The sequence below is a fragment of the Hemiscyllium ocellatum genome (genome assembly GCF_020745735.1).
Source record: "Hemiscyllium ocellatum isolate sHemOce1 chromosome 27 unlocalized genomic scaffold, sHemOce1.pat.X.cur. SUPER_27_unloc_17, whole genome shotgun sequence".
In the NCBI taxonomy this organism is placed as follows: domain Eukaryota; kingdom Metazoa; phylum Chordata; class Chondrichthyes; order Orectolobiformes; family Hemiscylliidae; genus Hemiscyllium; species Hemiscyllium ocellatum.
In genome coordinates, this window is record NW_026867484.1 from 295,247 (window position 1) to 305,074 (window position 9,828).

Here is a 9,828-nt window from a genome sequence, read left to right on the forward strand (position 1 = left end):
GGGCGCAGTCACACCAGGGAGAGGCCGATCTCCTGCCCTGAGTGCGGGACGGGCTTCAGCAATTCCTGCCACCTGCTGGGCCGTCAGCGTCCACATTTGGGAGAGACCCTTCAGCTGCCCTGAGTGCGGGAAGGCCTTCAGCAATTCTTCTGTACTGCAGAGGCACCAGCGGGTCCACACGAGCAACAGGCGTTTCCCCTGCCCCGAGTGTGGAAAGAGCTTCAGCAATTCCTCCTGCCTGTTGAAGCACCAGGGGGTCCACACGGGAGAGAGGCCCATCAGATGTCCCAAGTGCTGCAAGATCTTCAGCAGTTCCTCCATTCTGCAGAGGCACCAGCGGGTCCACACAGGCGAGAGGCCATTCGCCTGCCCCGAAAGCAGGAAGGTATTCAGCTATTCTTCCGTCCTGCTGACCCACCGCCGTGTCCACATGTTGGAGAAAACCCTTCAGCTGCTCCAAGTGCGGAAAGGCCTTTAATGATACCTCTGCCCTGCTGAGGCACTAGCGGGTCCACACCGAGGATAGGCCATTCTCCTGTCTGAAGTGCGGGAAGGTTTACCCAGGCATCCCACCTTCGGGTCCATACGGGGGGAGGCCCTTACTCTGCCCAGAGTTCGGGAAGACCTTCTGCAATTCCTCCCTCCTGCTGAGACACAGGCGGGGCCACACCGGAGAGAGGCCGTTCACCTACCCCAAGTGCAGGCGGAGGTTCTCATCATTCTGCACCTTGCAGAAGCACCAGCGGGCACCCCAGTGCTCCCAAAAATCTGATTCTGCTGGTGAAACTGCTGTGGGTCACTGCAAGGACTGACCCCCTGCCCAATCTGACAGTGCTTATAATGGGAGAGTTGGTCGGATTTTTTTAGTTTTATGCTGTCGTGCTCCCCCACCCCGCAACTTTGCTTCCAGTGGGCGTTGCTGCTCATTGAGACCAGGAGCTGTTCTCTCTAGTTTTTTTTTCTGTCCAGTTAAAGAATTATTGGCTCTGTCAGGGAACTAGCCCCAGTCTGTAAGAAATAGCTGAATGCTTCAGAGTGTCGATTCGCATTCAGCAGTGACTTTGAAATTAAATTTATGGTTATGTGCCTGTGAACAACTCATTGTCGAAGGATTGCCCAACGGCTTGGCAATCCAGTGTTGGAAACTGCTTGAATTGATAATTTTTAAAATTCTCTTCCTTAATTTATGCCTTAAGTTTCTGTCTATGAGATGGTGTGGGACTTGATCAAGGGGCTTAAATCATTGCTATTAACTGGATTATCATGTTTAATTTTGCCCTAGTAAATTTGTGGTATTCATAATTGTTTGTTTTTGTTTAAATTATAATTCTGGTGTGCAAGATCTGTTCATCAAGTGTGGTTCTCTTGATGAAACTGCTGTGGGTCACTCCCAGGACTGAGCCCCTGTGCATTCTGACAGTGTGTGTTGCAGTGGGAGAGTCAGTGATCTTTTTTGATTTATGCCCTTGCCTCGCCTTGCCCCGCCGCCAACTTTGCTTCCATTAGGCATTGCTGCTTGTTGAGTCCAGGCACTGTTCTCTCTTGATTCTACTGTCCAGTTAAAGAATTGTTGGCTCTTTCTGGGAATGAATCCCAGCCTGTAAGAAATAGCTAAATACTTTGGGGTGTCTATTCACATTCAGTAGCGGCCTTTAAATTAGATTTTCAGTTACGTATCTGTGAAAAACTCATAGTCCAAGGATTGCACGAAGGCTTGGCAATCCATTGTTGGAAACTGTTTCTTTGAATTGGTAAGTTTAAAAAAAATCTTTCTTAATTTGCCGCTTAAGTTTCTGTCTCTGAGATGGTGGGGGACTTGATCAAAGGATTTAAATCATTGCTACTAATTAGATTATCTTCTTTAAATTTGCCCTGGAAAAGTACCGTGTTTAAATTACAATGTTGGGTTTTTGTTTAAATTATTATGTTGATGTGCAAGGTCTGTTCTTCATCAAGTCTGGTTAAGAACAGTTGAGAAATGGAGGGACGTTGCATGTTTTAATTTCACTCTGTTGTGAATCTGGTGACAGTGACATTCATTTGTATTAGGTTGCTTACCCTTAGTTGTAATGTCTTCCAACCCAACTATTCACTGTGGTAGGAAGTTCCACAGTCTCACCACACTCTGAGGTTTTTCATGAAATTCTTAGTACACAATTGTAAGGGAAAAAGTTGACGAGGGCGGAATATAGGGTGTTAACTGCAAAAGCCAGGAAGACATTCGACAAAGTAAAACCATGACAATGTAGGGACAAATAAGGAACTTTGGCAGAAATGAAGAGGTCACACGTCAGAGTTCAAGATAATGGTCGTGACAAGAAGAAAAAGTACTCTGAAGATATTGGATATTGTAATTACACAAGTTTCGAGATGTTGTAGTTGGTTGAATACGATAACGTAAGAGATGAAATAACCAAAACCACGAATGTAATTGGATGTCGGTAACCATAAAGCAAGTGTACACTATTGATTGATATAGGTCAATTGCGTGCAAGTAGGCCATTCAGCACATCGAGTCAACATTGACTGACCATCCCACCCCAGACTCAGTTCGTTACCCTATCCCTGTAACCCTGCACCTCCCATGGTCAATCTACCCTCACCTGCATATCCTTTGGACTGTGGGAGGAGGCCAGAGCACCAGAGGAAACCCACGCAGACACAAGGGGAGAATGTGCAAACTCCTCACAGTCGGCCCGAGGGTGGGATCAAACCCAGGTCACTGATGCTGTGAGGCAGCAGTGCTCACCACCGTGCCACCACCACATGCTGCTCTCTAAAGAAGTGAATTTCAAAGACTCGGGAACACTTGAGAGAAAAAATAAGACTCTCTTATCTGAAATGAGAGACTAGTCTCTGGGTGGAAGTGAGTGGACATTACATTTACATTAAGTCCTCTCCAGATGTTGTAAGGCTCCATAAGATCATCTGTTTCTTCTAAACTCAAACTGATACAAGCCCAGCCTGACATCCCCTTGTCCCCGATTATAAGTTGAGTAAATCAGCGACCCTCGACCTCACTGGCATGACACAGGATGCCCTCAATCTAAGTTGACCTTAACTGTCTAACCTCTTGACCCCCCACGCCACTATGTGCAACTCAGCCCTAAACGAGAGCAGGGGAACTGAACAGACAGTAGTGAGGTGGACATTGCATTCCCAGAGAATATTATTCAAGTGAATAAGTTGTTCAGCACTCATTCGGATCATTGCGGAGACAATGTTTCCTGTCATTTAAATATCTTTGATCTCAATAACAGTCTAGTTTTGTTGTACATTGTGTGTGTTTTATCTGTGTTTCACGACATGATTTTCTGTTGCTGTCATTCCCATTAGGGGGTGTGAATTCAGTTCCAGATAATATTCTCAGTTCTGAATTTTCCTTGAGGACTAGTGTAGAACGTACTCAGTGTCAGTCATAGTGGAAGACGCTCGACAGTTTATTTAACCCTTTGCTGTCATTGTCTTGGAACTATATGAATGGGGAAGTGTAGAGGAGGTTTTACTCTGTATCTAACCCAATGCTGTCTCTGTCTTGGCTGTGTTTGTTGGGGACAGTGTTGAAGTAGTTTCACTTACAAATTAAGAGTAGAGGAAGTTTTATTCTGATTGTGATCCCATGCTGTCCTTGTCCTGGGAGTTTTAGATGGCGTCTATAATTGCAATGAATGCAGACTTGGCTGTGGGAGTGAAGGGTACTTCTACCTGAGCAGACCCATCTTTGAGATTTCTGTGCTGATCAAGACAATCTCAGACACCTTCATTCACTTTTCCAACCAACCACAGGGTGGTTAAGGATGGTATAAATGCTGGCATTGCCAGCGATGCCCACACTCCATGTATGAATAAATACTTTCTGTTTAAAAGTTACATTCACGTTCCAAACCCTCTAATGTATGATTACTTACATGGAAAATTCCTGTATGGTTGGAATATCATTTTAAAACATAGGAATGTGTCAACCATGTAGAAATATAACAAGAACAACAAATTGAGAAGTTAACAAGTAATGAGCAGGACCAGAATGCTGAATCAGTCTGACCTCCATGACTGAGAGAGTTCTCCCAGATGTTGAAGTTACACTAGTGCCTTTTACTCTTGCAGCTTCCCAAACGTTTGTCCCTGATGTATGATCTTTCAATGACCCGAAGAACTAACTGTTTTTATCTCCATAGCTGCTGCCAGACTTGCTGAGTAATTCCAGCCCTTCTGCTTTTTTCTTTTATGGGATTTGAGCTTCCCTACATCAGTGTAATGAAGAACTGCAGATTCTGGAGACCTGAAACACAAAAGTGCATAAATTGCTGGAGAAACTCAATAGAAATGGCAGCACATGTGGAGAGAGAAGCAGAGTTAGCATTTGAAGTGCTGTGACCCTTCTTCACAACAGTTCTGGACGCAGGGCAGGATATTGGCTCTGTTTCTTTCTCTCTCTCTCCACCGGTATTGCCAGACTGGCTGAGTTTCTCCAGCAATTTCTGTTCTGACACTTTCACAAGGTTGATATTTGTTATCCAACCCTAATTGCAAGGTATCTTGTTTGAGCCAATTCAGAGGGCAGTTTAAGAGTCAACCACATTGCTGTGGGTCTGGAGTCACATGTAAGTCTGATCAGATAAGGATGGCAGTTTCCCCTAAAACCTCTCCGCCCCCACCCCACTCCGGCACCTCTCCGCCCCCACCCCACTCCGGCACCTCTCCGCCCCCACCCCACTCCGGCACCTCTCCGCCCCCACCCCACTCCGGCCTATCACCCTCACCTTGACCTCCTTCCACCCATCCCACCTCCATCGCCCCTCCCCCTAGTCCCTCCTCCCTACCTTTTATCTCAGCCTGCTTGGCTCTCTCTCTCTTATTCCTGATGAAGGGCTTATGCTCGAAACGTCGAATTCTCTATTCCTGAGATGCTGCCTAACCTGCTGTGCTTTGACCAGCAACACATTTGCAGCTCCCTCCTGAAAGGACATTGTGAACATGGATTTTTATGACAATTAACGTCAGTGCCATCGATACCATACTGAGACTAACTTTGTGTTCCCCATTTATGATTTGAATTATTCACATCTCATCTCTTGCTGTGGTGGGATTGTGAACGCATGTTCCCTGGATTACTCATCCTGTGACATTATGTCTAAACTGTTGCTTCCCATCCTTTGTTATTTTGTGTCTGCTCTTTACGTCTTTGTCCTCTGATGTTTGGGAAATTGAACCTGTTTAAAAGATTGCTCGAAACCTGCCCCTTTGACCAAGTCTTTGGTCACCTGTCTTAATCTGTGTTCCGGTCTTGTGATTTTTAAAGGAATTCTCATTATGTTTACGTGAAGCACATTGAGATAGTTAACTGTACCACAAGTATTATTAGAATGCAGCTTCTATCCCTATCTTAATATCTGAAAATAGAGGGTCATATTGTAAAAGTAGAAGACAAAAATGAGGATGATTTCTTTTCTTTGTGAGGGTTGTGTGTCTTCCTCAAAAGTTAAATATGTCACATCGATACACAAGTCAAATTTACACAGTTGTGCTGGCACGCTTGTGGAGCTCTGAGTTGTCTTGTCCTGTTCTCTGTCGGTGTGTCCTGATCTCGTGTGAAACATCTTCGCTCAGATGGCAATGAACCGGTGAAGTGTAACACATGACTTGCTGGTTTGCCCCATTTCCTGCAATAAAGAAACCAACGCCCGTAAGAAAAGACTCTCTGCAGGATTGCTGTGTCAAGACAAATTCTGAACACTAAGCAGGCTGCACAAAAATGCACTCATATCAATTTACCTGAGGGAAGAGTCTCCGGTGTCCATTTCTCTCTGTCCCGACAGCACAGTATCTTCCTATCTCTCTGTTAACAGGACCTTTGGAACACGTTCAAAGTTGCCCATTTCCTACGCATTAGTGTAACCGACTTCTCCTGCCTCACGAAACAGAGAGAGAGAGAGCAGAAGAGCGAGTGGGCTCCTTCTTCCACCAGACACAGCTTGCAAGTCGAAACAAAATGGTTCAATATCCACCAGTAGTCCTGCGAGCAGGGAGACAGATTGAGAAGCAGATGTTCTTGAAACTCTATGCTGCTTGTAATTCCCGGAGCAATGTACAATGTATTTCGTACTCAGCAAGTCTCAGTTGCTTCAGGAGCTGGCGCGCCCATGGTTCTTGGCTAGTTGGTCTCGGAGTATGATGCTAGCTTTGGGTTTTCTAGCATATACAGACGGTGGGAGGGGCCGGGTTCCAATCTCAGGTGAACCCTCATTTCTTAAATTGACATGAGCAAAAATGCTGCGTCAGTTTTCTCAAAAAGCCGCTTTGTTAAATAAGATCGGACTGCCTGAATTAGGGACGGCGCAGAGCTGCCATTGCAGTGAACACGGCGAAGGGAAACACTTGCTCAAAGTGAAAACAAGTATTGCAGATTTTTCGCCCGTGCAATCCGAGTCTGAATGAATCCTCCACCTGTATTACGCTCAATTCTGAGGGTGATACTTCAGGAAGCGGGGAAGTGAAGTGATTGCAGATGGCGCTGAACAGGTTGAAGTGAATGGTACCGTCCTGAGGAATGTCAGCAACGAAGGGAGATTGGAAAGTTTGGGGCAGCTCTCTTTGGAGAACAGAGGGCTGAAAGCTGGTCTGATTGAAGTTTTCCACGTCATGAGTTTTAGACAGAGGAAATAATGCAGTGAAAATGCTCCCAGGCCTGAAAAGATCGAGAACGTTTTGGCAGAGATTTAAAGTCATCAGGAAAATAAGTAAAAGTGACATTAGGAAGACCGTTTTCAAGGGACTGGGGTCAGTAAGTCGCTGTCTGACAGTGACAAAGAGGCAGATTCAATGGACACAAAAGGGAAATCGGTGGACATGTTCAATGTAACAATGTGCAGATTTACAGGGAGAAGGCGACAGAATGAGACACGTATTTACATATTGTGTTGAGCCAGCAGAGCTAAGGTGGGCTGCATGGCCTCAGTCTGCGCTGTCAGACATTTTGTGATTCTGAGTGAAATCGGAGTTAGACCAACAGAACGTGGAAAATTTGACAACGGGTATATTCTACCCAACAGGATACTCCATCACAGAAATGAAGGTGTTTTGACATCATTCTCGAAGGTCCATGCCACTATGCAGATTCAAAACTGAGTATTCCTTTGAATCACTGAGTAATTTGTTACAGTTATTCAGTTGAGGTGAGCGGAGTTGCGCATTGGGAGCCACTCCAGTTGATAGGTCGAAGCCGTTTTCTCCTGTGTGATAGTCCCACCAGCACTCCCAATTTGCTGTGCTTCCAGTCAGTAGATGCAGATTACTGTCCCATACTGATCCACGGGCCACGATGACCCAGCTGTGGTGACAAGCTTGTGAAGGTCTGAGTGCTCTTCTCCTGTTCTCTGTCGGCCTGCTATGATCCGAATCATCAAACCTCTCTTCTCCGAGATGGGGATAAACTGATGAAGGTGAAACACATCAGTTGCGGTGTGTTCCATGCGCAGGAGGCCCTGCTGTAATTCCCCACGCTGTCTCACACAGCAGCATCCTCTCGGTGAATTACGCTTGGCAAATAAAAACGATTGAACCAAATCAGTGTCCTCCATTGGATTTTACTGACACCGTTTATAAAATTCAGGCTCACCGTTAATGTGGAGAGGGGCCGTCAGACTGTAGTTTCCGCTGCTTCTGTTGAATAAAGATAATTTTAACTGTGTCCAGTGAGAGGAAAGGATTTGCTGTTGGTGGGAAACATTTCTATCTGAACTCGTTTGTCACTCTGCTATGACAGGAGGAGCTGGGACCTCCTGATAGTTTGAAACACAAAGCTGATAATCACTAGATTATGTTGTAAAAATATCGGTATAATGTTATTCACACCGCGCTGTCACCAACTGAACGAAGCGGCTGTGTGTTTAAATCCCGTGATGAACAGTTTGTCTTATTATTTCTCACACTGGGGGGAGCTGAGCATTTACCCAAACACTGGGCACACCACCTCCCTGATTCAGTGTTCACAAATCAAACTGATAGCAAAGCTTTCCTGTGATCGAAAGTTTCCGGAAAGAAGATTTGGCTCAACAGAAAAACGGAGTAAACATACTCCTTCCTTGGTTTGAAACATAAATGGTCGACTTCAGTGAGCCTGACGTGATTCGAACACGCAACCTTCTGATCTGGAGTCAGACGCGCTACCGTTGCGCCACAAGCTCACTGATGGCCGGAGGTCTCTATTCATGATTAAAGGAAATGATCGCACTTCAATGATTTTACGTTTTGAGTAGCAACGGAGATCAACAGTTCATGTCTGTTCTGTTCCTCCCCCCTCTCTTTCTGTCTCTCGAAACAATTTCCAACTCTCTCTCAATGAAAATCTGAAAGAATTGTGGATGCTGTATATCAGAAACAAAAAAAACAGGAGTAGCATGTGACCCTTCCACAGAACTGATGGTGATTGGGAAAATGTCGGTTTATATGCAGGAGATATTGTGGGAGGAAGGCGGAGATCAGGACAGAGCCCAAAGCGAAGGAAGAACTGTTGGACAGATAAAGGAGTTGATAACGATCTGCGTGGGAGGGTGAATAACTGTTAATGGAGACTGTTCGTGGCTAAGTAGTGTGGAATGACAGACGATGTGATAACAAGGCTTGGTGTGTGTGGGAGGGACGAGGATACTATGGAGTTCAGGCCCTAGAATTATTGAATTCGATATTGGGACCGGAGGGATGTATGGTCCCCAAGTGGAATATCCAGTGCTCTTCGTTCTGCTGGTGCTGAGCTTCACTGGAACAATACAGCAAACCTGAGACACAGATGTTGGCCAGGGAACAGGGTGGGGTGTGGAATTGGCAGGCAGCTGGAAGCTCAGGGTCTTTTTTGCAGGCAGAGCGCAGATGTTCTGTTCAGCAGTCACCCAGTTTATGCTTCGGTTCCCCAATATAGATGAGACCACATTGTGAGCAGCAAATGCAGTAGACTGGTTGTGGGAAGTGCAGGTAAAGTACCACTTCACCTGGAAGGTAAGTTTGGGCGCTTAGATAGTGAGGAGGGAACAGGTAAATGGGCTGGCGTCACACATTCGGCAGTTGCAGAGGAAAGTGGCGTTGGACTATTGGGGTAGGAATGGGGGTAGGGTTGATGGGAATGAATGAAGTGTGGACCCAAGGCATAACTCCTGCCCATTTACCTATCTGTCAAAAAGAGGAATATGTTAACTGTGTACAAGGAAATTTTCTAATTCACAATGTGGATGTACCTACTGGAGAGGGTGCAAAACCTAAGGCCAGCAACCCCAATTCTATTAACATTAGAATCGTGATTGAAAATAATATATCAGATCAGTGGGCGGCACGGTGGCACAGTGGTTAGCACTGCTGCCTCACAGCGCCTGTAGACCCGGGTTCAATTCCCGACTCAGGCGACTGACTGTGTGGAGTTTGCACGTTCTCCCCGTGTCTGCGTGGGTTTCCTCCGGTGCTCCCGTTTCCTCCCACAGTCACAAAGATGTGCGGGTCAGGTGAATTGGCCAAGCTAAATTGCCCGTAGTGTTAGGTAAGCGGTAAAATGTAGGGTGGGTTGCGCTTCGGCGGGTCGGTGTGGACTTGTTGGGCCGAAGGGCCTGTTTCCACACTGTAAGTCTAAGTCTAATCTAAAAGTTGAAGTTCTAAATTGGAGGAAGATTCAGGTATTAAGCAAGATCCTACAAAAGCTGATTGGGGGCAGATGTTCGCAGGTTGCTGGAAAATGGAAAGCCTTCAGATATGAGATAACAAGAGTCCAGACAAGTATATTTCAGTTAGGGTGAAAGGAAAGGCTGGTATATGTAGGGAATGCTGGATGACTAGAAAGAATGAGAT

The 9,828-nt window shown here is 45.8% G+C and overlaps 1 non-coding gene across 1 annotated transcript; it reads right to left on the reverse strand.

Moving 5' to 3' along the window:
* Nucleotides 1–8,111: 8,111 nt before the first annotated feature.
* On the reverse strand, nucleotides 8,112–8,183 carry trnaw-cca (transfer RNA tryptophan (anticodon CCA)). The gene has a single exon. It is a non-coding gene; the product is annotated as a tRNA-Trp (tRNA).
* Nucleotides 8,184–9,828: the final 1,645 nt, after the last annotated feature.